The following is a 16,224-nucleotide window of genomic DNA, read 5'->3' as shown; positions in this document are numbered from 1 at the left end:
CCCCCTCCCACAGTACAGCCAACCCCCGCAGGCACCTGCCCCGGGGACAAACCCCCCCTCCCGCAGTGCGGTGTGGCCTATCCTGGCAAACCCAACCCCCATGGGCACCTGCCCCGGAGCAACCCCTGCGCTCCACTCACCTCTCCAGTGCTAGCAGCACAGGGAAACTGCCGCACTCCTCTTCCAGGGCCGATGCCCCATCCCCCAGCACGCAACAGAGCTGTGAGAGAGGAGCAGCCCGTGCACTTCTGGAACCTCCGGAAGTGACATGGGCTTCAGACAGGACTTCCATCTACCCTGCGGGAAGCCAGCACTACACTAGAGGTAGGTAGTGGGGCTTCTCAAGGGTGGGTGGAAAGTGGGGATGGGGGTGCCCAAACACCTCACAATCAACTGGTTGAGGCCTTGTGATCGACCAGTCGATCGTGATTGACAGGTTGGTGACCACGGATCTAAACTGAAGCCTTTTTCTGAAGCCACACTGAACAGCAGCAGCAATTAGCTGTAAAGCCTGGAGTCACATGCTCACATTCCATCTAAATGACATTGAAATAGTGTAACACTAGGCTGTGAGAAGGGATCTTATCCTAGTGGCACCCACTGTCACCAGGGAAGAAGCAGATCTCAAGGTGGGTAGTAAAAACTCAATTAACAGCATTTTGACTGGCAAAAGACTGCTTACCAATAGTTGTGGGTGTGCAATTGGCATTCTATGCTTCTTGGCCTCACTTTCCTGTTGTTTGTCTGTGTGATAGTCTGGTTTGGATCTGTTTCTGTCTGCTGTGTAATTGATTTTGCTAGGTGTAAATCAATTAAGGTGGTGGGGTCTGATTGGTTAGGTAATTCTGTTACAGGATGTTCTGATTGGTTAGTGAAATTTTACTAAAATAATTGGTTAAGGAAGAACTAAGCAGTATTGAGTTTCTCTATATAAACAGGGGTCCAAGAAGGAGCCCAGCGAGAAGAAGGAAAAGGGGAGAAGAGAAGAGGAAGGAAAAGGGAAAGGAAGACCAAGGAGGAGGAGAGAAGACCTTGAAGCAGAACTCACCTCCAAGGCAGCCTAAGAGCAGAATGACCGGGATTCCTCTGCACAACTTTTGAAATGGTTTGTTGTGTGAATTCTGTGGCAGGTGACGTTAAGCCTGCACATTGGGATTGTTCACCAGTTCATTTTCCCATAGCTGTGATGGCTGAGTGGTTAAGGTGTTGGACTTAACATCCAATAGGGTTTCCCTGTGCAGGCTCAAAGCAAGGCCTCTGTTTTGACCACACCCCTTCCTAAAGCAACAATTGTCTCTGAGAGTTACCAGCAGTGGGGCTGATGGTGCCACTGTAGACACAGCCTATATGGCTTTGTGTCCCCTTACAGGAAAGGCAACAGCCACACTAGTGGCACTTCCACAGTGGGCCCTGGACCATGCAGCTGCAACCACTTGGTCCCAGGCAAAGCACTGCTGAGAAGTCTCAGCCCCAGCCCTGCCTCCTCCAGTCTCAGCCTAACCTGTTTATCTGACTCCCACATGCTCCTGAAAGCCAGCACACAGGCCGCCCATCCCTGCACCAAAGGGCAGGCCCTGAAACTGCCTTGTGGGCATCAAGTAGAACCGCAGTAAGAGAAGATGCCATGTTTTTGCCTGGTTTTAAACCAGGGTCCTTTTCCACGTTAAGGAAATGTGATAACCACTACGCCACAGAAACACACTTAACACCACCTTCTGCTGCTGCACTTAAACTTGGGCAAATATTCGGTTGCTAACCCTTTGGCCAACAGAGATTGTTGCAGGGCAAAGGAATTCTCTGCTGTCAGGAAGGGACCAAACTGAAGGAGGCCAGGCCCCAGCCTGGGGACTCCAACCTAAACCCTGAGACCAAGGGGTCTACAAGCCGGATAATCAAAGTTTGCCCCATTTCTTCCTCCCATAACCCTGCAAAACCTCAAAGGCAACTCCACAGTCCCAGCAGCTGGGGGAGATGTGCATGTTAGAGCCTCTGCCCACTGAGCTGTAGCTTTCTGTGCCCAGGGAGCCAGACAGCAGCAGGGTGAGAAGGCAGGAATGAAATGGGAAATGGCTGAACTTTGCCATGCAATGGTGTTGTCTGGGACCATACAGTAGAACAGTTGACAGGTGGATCAAAATAGGGCACCATGGCTTATCTGGCTAAAGTGTTTGCCTAGTAAACAGGGGATCTTGGATTCAATTACTCGTGGTGCCTTGTTGGTCCCTTTGCTCACATTTACTTATGCCCTTATGGGACATAGAAGAGGCCTCAGGAAAAGGCGGAGTGGAGAGGTGTGTGGGGAAGTAGGAAACCACAAGCCCCAAGAGGTATCTCCCCCACAGGTGAGAAGCACCCTGACTCTCCATGGCTTCAGGAGCTGCAGAGGTTGCACCCTCAGGCTCTCTGGGCACCGACACCCACAGGGAATCACAAGGGTGTGTGGCACTGGCTCTCCTGTCCCAGCAATTGCAGACAAAGCCCTGCCTTGCCAGTGCCAGTCACAGCAGCCTCTGCACCCGTTCCAGGCTTGTGGTTTCCTTCTGCCCAACACTCCTCCCCGATCAGCCTTTTCCTGAACCAGCAGTTCCATGGGTGGCCTGAGGAGGCCTCTTCTGTGTCCACAAGGACATAGGAAAAGATGAACAAAGGCTGCAACAAGGTACCACTGGGAGTCAAACCCAGGCTCTTCTGTTTATGAGGCAAATGCTTTAGCCAGCTAAGCCATGGTGCCCTCCTCCAGAGTATCTTTAAAACGGTTCTTTATGTTTCCAGACAACACCTTTGACTCCCAAAGTTTGGCCATTCCCCACTTCCCTCCTGCCTTCCAACTCTGGCGGTGTCTGGCCCCCTGGGCACAGAAAACTACAGCTCGGTGGGCAGGGGGCTTTGGCTTCCTTGCCCATGGGATGCTGTTGCAGGAAGGGCTACTCAGCAGGGACGGGGTTCACCTGTCAAGGAAGGGAAGACTATTTGGGTGCAGACTGGCTAACCTAGTGAGGAGGCTTTAAACTAGGTTTGATGGGGGCAGGTGCCCAAAGCCCACAGGTGAGTGAACAACATGGACACCTGGGAGATGGGGCAGAAATGGGAGAGAGCAGGGGCTGTAACCGCAGAGATAAAGGTGGGATGCGGGACCACTGGGGAGCAAAATCTAATTTGAGTCTTAGATGCTGGTACAGACACACAGGAACTATGGGTAATAAGCAGGAAGAAGCTGGTATCACAGGGACGTAGTGGCATAATACAGGATTGGAATATTGGCACAGAAGGGTACAGATTGCTCGGGAAGGCCTGGCAGGGAAAAAGGGAGGAGGAGTTTCCTTATCTATGAAACATGCGAACATTTGAACTGAGGCGGAGATGGACACAGGAGACAGACTTGTCGGGAGTCTCTGTGTGAGGTTACAAGGGGTAAAACCCAACTGTGATATCACACTAGGCATCTATTACAGACACCTCCCCAGGCAGAAGAAGTGGGTGAGGCTTTTTAAACAATTAACAAAATCATCCAAAGCGCAGCTGGTTTCACACACACTCAGCCTCACCCACAGCTGGGAGGCAGTTTGCAGAGAGCTGAAAAGAAACTGGCTGGTAGAACCAAGTCTTGGGATTCTTCTATGTCCAGATGTGCTAAGCAGCTGGCAGGCAAGATCCCAAGTGCTGGTCTGTTCCTGCCCTCCCCAGGCAGGCGAATCCCCTCCGCTGGGTGTTACAGGCTCCACTTTACCTACGGAGCTGTTGCATGTGAGGCAAACGTGACACCCACTGCACTGCAGAAAGCAGCCCCCTGCCTTTTGGGAAGAGACCCCTGAAAGCGCTTAGCCCTCTGGCTCACTAAACAGCTTAGCCCTGTGGCAGCTAAACAGGTTAGGCTGAGAGTGGAGGAGGCAGGGCTGGGGCTGAGACATCTCAGTGATGCCTTGCCTGAGACCAGATTGTGGTGGCCACACAGTCCAGGGCCCGTCCTGAAGTGTCACTGCTGTGGCTGTGCACCTTCGGGGCAGTGTGGCTGTGGCCTTTGGGAACATCAGGTGAGTGCTGTGAGGTGGCAACACACACAGGGCAGGGAGGCAGGAGCTCAGGGGGTGATGCGCTTTCGTGAAGCGTCCTCCCCCTGCCATGTGTGCACGGCACCACCTGCCCCTGCAGACAGTACTGCCAGAAAGTAATTTCCCAAGACTTGAGGTAAAGATAGATGGGAAATAGGGGTGTAGCTCAGGGGTAGCGGAGAGCAGTGTGGACATACCCTGTGTGAAAAGGAGGGAAGAGGACACTCCTGTCAGTGAGGAGCAGGGCGCATGGATCCCACTCCTTCCTGCAAAAAAGTGAACCAGCTGAGCACTTTGCAGAGAACAGCACTTTGCAGAGAACAGACCAGAGCCCTGCTGTGAGAGGCTCCATCATGCACAGACTCTGCGCAGGGCCAGCCTGCCGGTAGGAGGCTCTGGCCATGGACTTTCCTCCCCTCTCTGTTACCTCCTGCACCTGGGGCTGAAAGGGACGTGGGCTGCAGGCTGGTCCTGCCCAGCTGCCTTCCTCAGTGGGAGCAGAAAATGCTCATGGAAGGGCTCACACGTTGTCCCCAATGCACTCGCCTGTGGGCCTGAATTCTTGCTGCCCCTGGGTGCACCCAAACGCCCCTTCTGGGTGGGCAGGTTCCTCAGCTCACACCCCTCCTGTCTCAGTTGGTGCCCTGAGAACAAAGCCCACATCAGCCCAGGGGGGAGAAAAAATAACCCTCCGCCCGCTGATTGTCCCCTGTCAGCTTCTGTAGCTTCACTTCCTGCCACAGCAGCTCCAGCTTTGAGCTACAAATCTCAAGGGGCTGGTGAGGAAATGAGGAGCTGGCAGCTCGGGTTAGTGGCTTCCCTGAGAACAAGAGGTAGAGTGTTTACAAGGTGCATTCCCCTCCCCCGCAGAGCAGGGTGTTAGAAAGAGCTAGGAACAGAACAGTGAGACAGGTTCCACCACTGAACTGCGGTGTAGTGGTTATCACGTTTGCCTAACATGTAAAAGGGCCCTGGTTCAAAGCCAGGCAGCAATATAAGGTCTCATCTTATTGCCGCTCCCGTTGGTGCCCAGGTAAGTGCAGCTCCTGCTGCCCGGCCTGTGCCTGGGATGAGCCCAGGTAACAGAGGGGAGTGGTATCAGCTGAAAAAGCCCCTTGGTGCCAGCCTGGGGAAGCCAGAAAGGTCAGGCAGGGCACGTATAGGCTTGTGGTGTGTTTCTGTGGTGCAGTGGTTATTACAGTTACCTCTTATGCAAAAGGTCCCTGGTTCAAAAGCAGGCAAAAACATGACATCTTCCATTACTGCTGCTCCCCTGGGTGCCCAGGTAAGTGCAGCTGCTGCTGACCAGCCTGTGCTTGGGATGAGCCCAACTTCCAGGTAACAGAGGGGAGTGACATCAGCTGAGAATGCCCCTGGGTGCCAGCCTGGGGAAGGGAGATGAATCAGACCAGGCAGCTGCTTGGGGCTTAGCCCCCCCTGCCCTGGGAGGCTGGTGCATTGGGCAGGCTCTCCCTGCTCCCTCCCATGTGTGACTTGCCCAGTGTACATAGGCCAAATGTCGGAAAAGCTTCTTGAAGAAAAAGCTAAACAAATTGGTTTTTGAAATGTGCGTGGGTTTTTCCAGAAGAGCAGTGCAGTGTAGACACAGCCTGAGTGTTGCTCAGCACTAGTAGGAGACAGGGAGGGACAAAAGGGTCTAACGGCACCTGCAGCCTTTCAGAACAACCCCCAGCCCCAACCCCAAGGACCAGCCCTTCCCTCCACCCTCACTGGGGTCTTCTGGGAACTGTCTGGACTCAAACCCACCCCAGTATCAGCCTAAGGATTGCCTGGTCTGTAAAAGGTGCCCTCAAAATGAGAAAGCAGCTGAAGTGCTTCTGGTGGGACTTAGAATCATAAAACCATAGAGCTGGAAGAGACCTCAGGAGGTCATCAAGTCCAGCCCCGTGCTCTAGGCAGGACCAATCCCAACTAAATCAACCCAGCTAGGGCTTTGTCAAGCCGAGATTTAAACACCTCTAGGGATGGAGACTCCACTACTTCCCTAGGTAACCCATTCCGGTGCTTCACCACCCTCCTAGTGAAATAGTTTTTCCTAATATCCAACTTGGACCTCTCCCACCACAACTTGAGACCATTGCTCCTTGTTCTGACATCTGTCACTACTGAGAACAGCCTCTCTCCATCCTCTTTGGAACCTCCCTTCAGGAAGTTGAAGGTTGCTATCAAATCCCCCCTCACTCTTTGCTTCTGCAGACTAAACAGACCCAAGTCCCTCAGCCTCTCCTCATAAGTCATATGCTCCAGTCCCCTAATCATTTTGGTTGCCCTCAGCTGAACACTCTCCAATGCGTCCACATTCTTTTTGTAGGGAGGGGAGGCCCAGAACTGGACACAATACTCCAGAGGTGGCCTCACCAGAGCCGAATAAAGGGGAATAAAGACATCTCTGGATCTGCTGGCAATGCTCCTCTTAATGCAACCTAATATGCCATTAGCCTTCTTGGCTACAAGGGCACACTGTTGACTCATATCCAGCTTCTCATCCACTGTAACTCCCAGGTCCTTTTCTGCAGAACTACTACTTAACTGGTTGGTCCCCAGCCAGTAACAATGCTTGGGATTCTTCCATCCCAAGGGCAGGACTCGGCACTTGTCCTTGTTGAACCCCATCAGATTTCTAGTGGCCCAATTGTCCACTTTGTCTAAGTCACTCTGTACCCTATCTCTGCCCTTAAGCGTATTTACCTCTCCCCACAGCTTAGTGTCATCCGCAAACTTGCTGAGGGTGCAATCCATCCCCTCATCCAGGTCATTAATAAAGATATTGAACTAAACCAGTCCTAGAACCGAACCTTGAGGCACTCCGCTGGAAACCGACTGCCATCCTGACATCAAGCCGTGGATCACTACCCGCTGGGCCCGACCTTCTAGCCATCTTTCTATCCACCTTACCGTCCATTTATCCAATCCACATTCCCTTAACTTGCTGGCAAGAATATTGTGGGAGACCGTATCAAAAGCCTTGCTAAAGTCAAGGTATATAACATCCACTGAATTTCCCACGTCCACCGAGCCAGTTACCTCATCATAGAAGCCATTCAGATTGGTCAGGCATGATTTGCCCTTTGGGAATCCATGCTGACTATTCCTAATCACTTTCCTCTCATCCAAGTGCCTCAAAATGGATTCCTTAAGGACCCCTTCCATGATTTTTCCAGGAACCGAGGTAAGACTGATGGGCCTATAGTTCCCTGGATCGTCCTTCTTCCCTTTTTTGAAGATGAGTGCTACATTTGCCTTTTTCCAATCATCTGGGATTCCTCCCGATCTCCACGACTTTTCAAAGATAATTGCCAAAGGCTCCTCAATGACATTTGCCAACTCCCTCAGTACCCTTGGATGTATTAAGTCCAGACCCATGGATTTGTGTACGTTTAGCTTTTCTAAATAGTTCCTAACCTGTTCTTTACCCACCATGGGCTGTCCATCTTCATTCCATCTTACGTCACTTAGCGCAGAAGTCCAGGAGCCGACCTTGTCCATGAATACAGAGGCAAAGAAAGCATTGAGTACTTCAGCTTTCCCCACATCATCTGTCACTAGGTTACCTCCTTCATCCATGAGAGGCTGCACAACCTCTCTGATCACCTTGTTCTTGTTAACATGCCTGTAGAAATCTTTCTTGTTATCCTTCTCATCCTTAGCCAGTCGCAATTCCATTTGCGCTTTCGCCTTCCTGATACCCCCCAGGCATTCTTGAGCTATACATTTAAACTCCTCCTGGTCATTTGTCCAAGTTTCCACTTTTTGTAAGCTTCCTTTTTGTGCTTAAGTTCACCAAGGATTTCCCCTGTAAGCCAATCTGGTCTCCTACCATGTTTGCCTCTCTTGCTATGTGTCGGGATGGTTTCTTTCTGTGCCTTCAGTAAGACTTCTTTAAAATACTTCCAGCTGTCATGGACTCCTTTCCCCTTCATGTTAGCATCGCAGGGGATTCTGCCCATCAGATCTCTGAGGGAGTTAAAATCTGCTTTTTTGAAGTCCAATGTGTGTATTTTACTACTCTCTTTTCTTCCTTTGATCAGAATCCTGAAATCTACCATCTCATGATCACTGCTTCCCAGGTTGTCACCCACCTCCACTTCCCCTATTAGTTCTTCCCTGTTTGTGAGCAGAAGGTCAAGCTGCGCATGGCCCCTGGTCAGATCCTTCAGCACTTGTGTCAAGAAGTTATCCCCAACATTCTCCAAAAACTTCCTGCATTGCCTGTGTACTGCTGTATTGGTTTCCGAACAGACGTCACGGTGATTAAAGTCCCCCATGAGAACCAGGGCCTGCGATCTGGAAGCTTCGCTCAGTTGTCCGAAGAAAGCCTCATCTACCTCATCCACCTGATTCGGTGGCCTGTAGCAGACACCAATCACAACATCACTGCTGTTGTTCGCTCCTTTAAACTTAACCCATAGACTCTCAACAGGTTTTTCTCCCTCTTTATACTGGAGTTCAGAGCAATCGTAGTGCTCTCTTACATATAGTGCAACTCCTCCTCCTTTTCTCCCCTGCCTGTTCTTCCTGAACAGTCTATACCCTTCCATGACAGCGCTCCAGTCATGCGAGTCATCCCACCAAGTCTCTGTTATCACAATTAAATCATATTTCTTGGACTGGGCCAGGGCCTCCAGGTCTTCCTGTTTGTTGCCCAGGCTTCTCGCATTAGTGTACAAACACTTCCGGTAACCAGTTGATGGCCCTATCTCCTCCATTCGAAACAGGGGTCCTCCTTTCTTGCCCCTTCCTCTCTGCATTTCTTCCCGGTATCCAACTTTCCCACTCCCCTCAGGGTTTTGGTCACTGTCCCCCGACAAACCTAGTTTAAAGCCCTCCTCACTAGGTTTGCAAGCCTGCCCACGAAGATGCTGCTTCCTCACTTCGTTAGGTGGATCCCATCTCTTCCTAACAATCCTTCTGCCCGGAACAGAGTCCCATGGTCGAAAAAACCAAAGCCCTCTCTGCTACACCACCTGCTCAACCATGCATTTACGTCCTCAATTTGACGATCCCTGCCCAGTCCTTTCCCTTCAACATCCCTGCAGCTGCCCAAGGCTGCTTTCTGAAAGGGCCACTTGTGAGACTGACACCCATGGGCCGGCTAGCTTGGAGGTTTGGAACGTGGTGCTCGTACCACACAGACGCATCTTAAGAACAAGCCCCTTGTTTCAAACCATAACTGGCTCGCTATTCCGACGTCCCTGCAAACCTCAGGGCACGAGGAGGGAGGGATGTTTTGGAATTGCGATTTATTTCGAACTAAGTGCTGTGTAGGCAGCGCCAAATTACAAAATAAGCTATTTCAATATTGACTCGAAATAAGCTACACAATGTCATTGCTTATTTGGAGCTGTGGGACAAACCCCTAGTGAGTTAGAACTGAACTCTGCCCACAGCTTCCTGCTTCACTCACCCACCAACTGATTCCCTCACTGCCATGGGGCTGTTTGCACTAGCCTCTTCTCTCATTAGCCAGGCTTCAGCCAGGACTGAGACTCAGGCAGGAGAATGTGACCCGGCTCCCTGCACCTGGGCCCTGCATTTCTCATCCCTTCAGAGACACTTGTTAAAGGAGGAATAAATCACAGTCACATGAGTGTAGATTATGAAACTTTGTTGTTGCTGTTGCCTTGGAAACTTCCCATAGAACTTCCCCTGGGGGCCCTGGACAGACTGATCACAGTGCACAGCTTACTTCGAGGTGAGGGTGCTGGGTAGATGCACCCACCCTGTTGAGGACTAGCCTGCTGGGGGGAGGCTCTGGCCACTTCCTTTCCTTGTCTCTCTCAGGCTGTGTCTACACTGCAGGGCTACGTCTACACTGCAGGCTTTTTGTGTAAGAGCAGCTGTTCTTGTGCAAAAACTTACAGAGCGTCTACACCGCACTCACGTTCTTGCACAAGTAAATTTATAGTACAGCATCAGATAACAGGGCTTCTTGTGCAAGAGTTATTCCTCTCCCCATGAGGAATAAACCCTCTTGCTCAAGAACTCATCCACAAGGAGGCAGTGTGGATGGGCAACAGCGGTTTCTTGCTCAAGAAAGCCCTACAGCTAAAATGGCAATCAGAGCTTTCCTGCGCAAGAGAGCGTCCACAATACTATGCGTGCTCTTGCAGAAAAGCACTTCTCTTTTGCAAAAGCACATAGCAGTGTGAACACACCGTTGCACAAGACCTTTTGCACAAGAACTCTTGCACAAAACTGTTCTTGCACAAGAAGCCTGCAGGGTAGATGTAGCCAGGGGGTGTCTGGGTTTTTTACAGCACTGAGCTTTGCACAACTGCCCAAGAAACATTGTGAAAAGCCAAAACCTTCCCACCTTGGGTGTCCCGGGACTGCCATCAAGTGGCAGAAAGGTTCCCCGAAGGGTTGACTTCAGGTTATTTGAAACAAACACCAATAGCTCAGATGAGGTGGCCGAGTGGTTAAGGTGATGGACTGCTAATCCATTGTGCTCTGCACGCATGGGTTCAAATCCCATCCTCATCGGGTGTTTGCAGCCTTCTCTCTTGCTTCTCCCAGATCTCTCTTCAGTTCAGTACCAGCCCCTCCTGTACCCCTGCCTGCCCCAGCCCCTCCCAGTGCAGCCTGGGGAAAGGGGAAATCTCCACAGAGACACTCCCAGATGGGTCCCTCCATCCCTTCTGCCCTCAAGGGGAAACCTCACAAAGGAGATTCCAGGCAGCCAGGCCATGGGGGGTCTCTGAGATGCCCCAGCCCTGCAGCCTGTCCCACCTGGCTGTTGCCATGGACCCTGTGAGGTCACTGCCTCCCAGCCAATGAGCTGAGGTGAGTGGGGGTGGGGAGCCTGGGGGAAGCTGTGACCCCCCCCCCCCCCGAAACCTAGACATGACCATTTCCCTGTTTCTGCCCCCTGCACTCCAGGTCCCCCCATCCAGCCCCGGTCTGCTCCCCACACTTGACAGCTCCCCTGCCCTTGGCCCCATGACTGCACCAGCCATGCTCTAGGGGGAAGTGGGTCTGAAGGGGACAGGAGGGGAGGGTCCAGGTGCTTCCATTCCCAAACTGCACACCTGCCACCCTCCCCCGCCATCATAACATCTGCCCCCAGCTAGGGAGTCAGGCTCACCTCCCCCAGCACAGACAGGAGGGGACAAGGACCCCGCACCCCAGGTGCGAAAAGCTCTCAGGTGGACCCCACCCCCTCTGCCCACTTTGGGTCCCTGAGGCCCCAGCCTGGCTCCTTGGCCCAGGGGGCAGCGAGGGGCCTGGGCTGCCTGGCCCCAGGAGAGGGGTTCCTAGGCCAAGCTCAGCACCTGCCTGCAACGGGAAATTAGGCACCAAGCTCTGTGAGAGCCGGGACTTAGGTCAAACGCCCTGTGGGGGGCTCCCATTGGCTGGTTCCGGCGGCTCCCTGCTCGCACACTTGCGCTTGTGGGGCCCATTCTGAATGGGCGTCTCTCCCCTTTCCCTGCCGAGGGAGCCCACAGGCCAAGCACAGGCTGGATGGGTCCCGGCGCGTCCTGTGACTGGGCAGGCGCTGATCAGTGAGGTGCCTGGGGATCGGTCTCAGCCCCTCAGGGCCAGCGAATGTGGACCCCAGGCCTTTCCTCCCGGCTGCGCACAGGGGTTTATTTCCCTTCTGCAGCCGCTGGGGAGCCCGGCGGTGGAGCGACTCTGGCGCAGACACAGCGAGGGGAAGGTGGGCGGGGACATGACTGAAATAGGAGCAGCGGGCAGGGGGCTCAGATGTGGGGCCAGTGCACAGACACTTTGTGCTGCGGGGGTGTCAGTGGGTGTAGCCCTGGCAACGGGGCAGGTCGGTGTGAAGAGCAAGGGGAGATCTTCTGGCCAAGAGCCTGTGTCGGGAAGGGATTCGTCAGCCCATCCAGTGCTGTGACATGGCTCCCCGTGACGGTCAGTGTGCGGTGTGTCGCACAGCTGCTCACCACAGACATGCAGGCCTGTGTGATGCTGCTCCCCCTCCTGCACGGGTGCCCATGGGCGGCAGGTTTGTATAATTTTTGGTAGTGCCTCATTAGCCACGCCTCTGGACGTAACACGCTTGGGGCAAGATGGACACACAACCAGAAGTAAACGGTGTCATGTCACCCCTCTCCAAGGGCTTTTCCCACCATCCTCCTACCAACAGGGATTAATTTGGCCCTCACCAACCCCCCCCTCATGCAACTATCCTACAGTTGCATTAACCCAACGTGTGGGACATTAACTTGGGGGGGGGCGGAGAGGCTGGGGCAAGTGTTCTGTCTGAGGCTATGTCTACACTCACGGCTTCTTGTGCAAGTACAGCCGTTCTTGTGCAAGAAGCCACAGAGTATCCACAGTGCCTGCCTGCACTTGAGCAAGGAAATTTACAGTATGGCGTGGTAAGAGAGGACATCTTCCATAAGAGCTATGCTCTTTTCTAACAGGTGTAAGCACTCTTGTGCAAGAGGGCAGTGTGGATGCTCGGCAGGGATTTCTTGTGCAAGAAACCTCTATGGCTAAAATGGACATCGCTTTCTTGTGCAAGAGAGCGTCCACACTGCCATGGATACTCTTGTGCAAAAGCACAATTCACACATGGCAGTGCAGATATGTTCTTGTGCAAGACTTCTTGCACAAGAACCCTTGCGCAAGATGTTATTGTGCAAGAAACCTCCGGTGTAGACATAGCCTAAGAGTTTCCTCCCATGAGCAGAATGAATTTTGTGTTGTGCACCAGTACTGAGGTCATGTGGCTTGTTTGGATGTGCCACTGTGGCACCCAAGTTATTAATACATATTTTTAAACCTTTCCCTTTTCTCTCTGCTGCCATGTCTCCTCCCCTTGTTCCATCAGCTCCCCTGGTGCCTGCTGCCCCCCCCCCAACCCCTCATCCTCCTCTGCTGTCCTGACTCCTTCCCTTCTCACTGCCTTCGGACTTCCTGAGACCTGCCCCCCTCCACCAGCCCTTCTCTGCCCCCTGTTCCCACTCTTCCAGTAGCCCCACTCTGACCATGTGAGCTACCCCTCCTCGTCCTCTCTCCTACCACCTCCCTCTAGACACCTGCCCTGCCTCTCTCCTATGGTGCTGGTCCCTCCCTGCAGGTGTCTGCCCTTCTGCTTCACCGCCAGAATCCCCTGGCACCTGCACCCTCCTGGTGCCTCCCCCTTCCCTCACTGCCCGTGCCCACTTTGGCCTATTTTTCCCTGATACCCAACCCCTCACCACCCTCTGCCCCCATTCCCGTCATGCCCCTGTGCTCTCACACATGATTTGCTCCATCCCTGCCTTCCTCATGCCCACTCCCTCTTTCAAACCTTATCCCAGCACCTGCCTCTCCACCTCCAGCCCCCAATACCCTTCCCCTCTCCTCTACCTGCATCATCCTATCCCCCTCCCACTGCCACTTCGCCGGCATTTAAAATACCCGGCATGGTGTGAGCATGCACCACAAGGGTGCGGGGCTGCCCGCCATGCCCATTCGCTGTAGCATCCGCCCACGGGTGAGGCCTCCACATCCCAGCACCCCTGTCTGGCTCGCAGTGCGTGCATGCGCCGCAAGTGTGCAGGGACGGGGCCAGCCTGCCGCGACAGCTTGCCGTGGCATGACCAGTGTGCTCCATCACACTGGGGCTGTGGGCGCCCTGTTACAAGTCTCCTCCTGGGATGCTCTGGGGCTGGGGGGGAGGAGCAATATTCAGAGCCAGGGGAGAGACCCAGGTCCAAATATTGGAGGAGCGGGGCCCCCGGCTCCAAATATTGCTGGAGCACGGGCACCACGAGCCCATATAACTTGCCACCCATGCGGGTGCCAGCTCATGTCTCTCTGGTCACTGGCACATGTGGGGCCAGCAGCCAGCTGGCTCCCTGGGCTGTCCATGCAGTTAAAACAAGCATTGCACTGGCAGAAACGGGGGCAGAGGCTGGGCTGTGGGAAATATTGTGGGGTGGCTGCCAGTGCTGACCCCCTGGGACTGGCTGTGCCTGTTGCACTGGGTGAGAGTTCGGTGTTTCTCAGGGGCTGGACGAGGGTTTGTTATGACACCAGGACCAGCCCAAGGCCAGGAGAGGGGCAGAGCCAAGTGTGAGAACCTGGTGTGTCGGGGGGGGGGGGGGACATCTCCTGCCTGGCACAAGAAGCTCCAGACCCCAGAGAAGCTAGGCAGGAGAATTGTGAGCAAAATACTCTGTTGGTTGCTTCCCTCCCTCCTCCTTGTGCCCTAGAAGAGGAGCCGTGCCCCAAACATTCCTCTTATCAGTGTGAGCTCTGGGGGAGGGAAGGACAAGCCAGGGCAGGAAAAACTTTCTCTCTACTGGGCTTAGATGCTGGGTGTGGGCCAGGGAGGGAGGGGGATGGTGCTGAGGGGAGGGTTAGGTACAAACTGAGGGATCTGCAGTGGCCCCACACTGAGCTGGTTCACCAGAGGCGCCTCTATTCCCTAGGACCAGGCAGGAGCGCACCGTGTGTGTGTCCAGCTGCTGCGTTCTCCCTGTGAGTAACTCTCCTTCCCTTCTCTGGGCCAGTAAATCATTCATGACGGTGCCATAGGACTGGCTGCAGGTGCTGGGTTTGCTTTCAGCCAGGAGGTGCCAGTGACTTGGGGCAAACGCTCCTTTGGGATGGGCAGAAACCAGAGTGTTATGGGGCTTGGGGAGGGGCAGAAGTTATGAGGGCAGGGGAGGGGAGCTGTGAGGGATGGGGGCAGGGTGAGGGGGGAGGGATGAGGGAAGCAGGTGTTTGGTTTGGGACTGGAAACCCCTGGTTCAACAGGCTCCTGGAGGCGCCAGGAGGTGCCAGTGACTTGGGGCAAACGCTCTTTTGGGATGGGCAGAAACCAGAGTGTTCCTAGGGTCGAAGATGAGCCACAGAAACCAATGGCCACAGGAAGTGGTGGATTCTCCATCTCCTCATACTGTCAACTCAGAACTGAGCAACTTAGTAGAAAACATTCTGTGGGGAAACAGCTTTGTGCCTGGGTAGCTGGGCTAAGTGCAATGGCTTGTGTCACAGAGGGGGTCAGACTGCAGGGCTAACGTTCCCCTTGGATACTGCAAATCTACAAATCTCAGGGTCTCATCCTGCAAACACTCACCACACGTGTTTAATAAACATTTGACTGGCATTAACTTCCCTGCATCTCTGCTGTGGGGAGAGGTTATAAAGTTTCTGTTGCTTTAGTCCTTATGAGAGGGCCTGAGTCTGTGCTACAAATATATGGAGGAAAACCAGGTAGACTCAGCATTTGCGCACAATGGCAGAGTCTAGTGTGTCGGGGGCATCGCCTGCCTCGCACAGGAAGCTCCAGACAAGACTCTGTTCATTGCTCCCCTCCTCCACGTGCCCTTTGAAGAGGAGCCAGCTCCAAAATCTCTTATCAGTGTGAGCTGTGGGGGAGAGAAGGACTGGCCAGGGCAGAAAGAACTTTCTCTCTCCCAGGCTTAGGGTACAGCTAGACTACATGCCTCTGGCGACAGATTAGGCTACCAGGCATAGATTAGGCTACCCAGGTAGGCTACCTCGGCATACCTGGGTGGTCGACAAATGCCTTTGATGTCGACACCCGCGCGTCCAGACTACCGTGATCGGCTCAGCGCGGCAGCCATGTAAATTTAAATGAAGCGGCAATTATTTAAATCGCCGCTTCATTTTCCTATGCCTGGTAGCCTAATCTACATGCCTCTGTCGTATCCTTAGATGCTGAGCGTGGGGCAGAGAGGGAGGGGGATGGTGGTGGGAGGAGGGATGGGAACAAACTGAGGGATTTGCAGCTATCCTGTGTGGGATGGTTCTACAGGACACAGGGAGCTGGCTCACCAGAGTTGCGTCTATTCCCTTGGGCCAGGCAGGAGCGCACTGCACGCGTGTGTGTGTGTCTGGCTGGTGCATTCGCCCTGTGAGTAACTCTCATTCCCTTCTCTGGGCCAGTAAATCGTTGGTGACGGTGCCATAGGACTGGCTGCAGGCGCTGGGTTTGCTTTCAGCCCAGAGGTGCCAGTGACTTGGGGCAAACGCTCCTTTGGGATGGGCAGAAACCAGAGTGTTATGGGGCTTGGGGAGGGGCAGAAGTTATGAGGGCAGGGGAGGGGAGCTGTGAGGGATGGGGGCAGGGTGAGGGGGGAGGGATGAGGGAAGCAGGTGTTTGGTTTGGGACTGGAAACCCCTGGTTCAACAGGCTCCTGGAGGCGCCAGGCAGCACCGCTGGCCGGGGTGT

General features: G+C 53.8%; 1 non-coding gene across 1 annotated transcript; it reads left to right on the top strand.

Annotated features, from left to right (window-relative positions):
- The first annotated feature begins 10,471 nt into the window (after positions 1-10,471).
- TRNAS-GCU (transfer RNA serine (anticodon GCU)) lies at positions 10,472-10,553 on the top strand. The gene has a single exon. It is a non-coding gene; the product is annotated as a tRNA-Ser (tRNA).
- Positions 10,554-16,224: the final 5,671 nt, after the last annotated feature.

The sequence above is a fragment of the Pelodiscus sinensis genome, chromosome 31, assembly GCF_049634645.1.
Source record: "Pelodiscus sinensis isolate JC-2024 chromosome 31, ASM4963464v1, whole genome shotgun sequence".
Taxonomy (NCBI): Eukaryota; Metazoa; Chordata; order Testudines; family Trionychidae; genus Pelodiscus; species Pelodiscus sinensis.
This window is presented reverse-complemented; position numbering and strand designations above follow the sequence as displayed.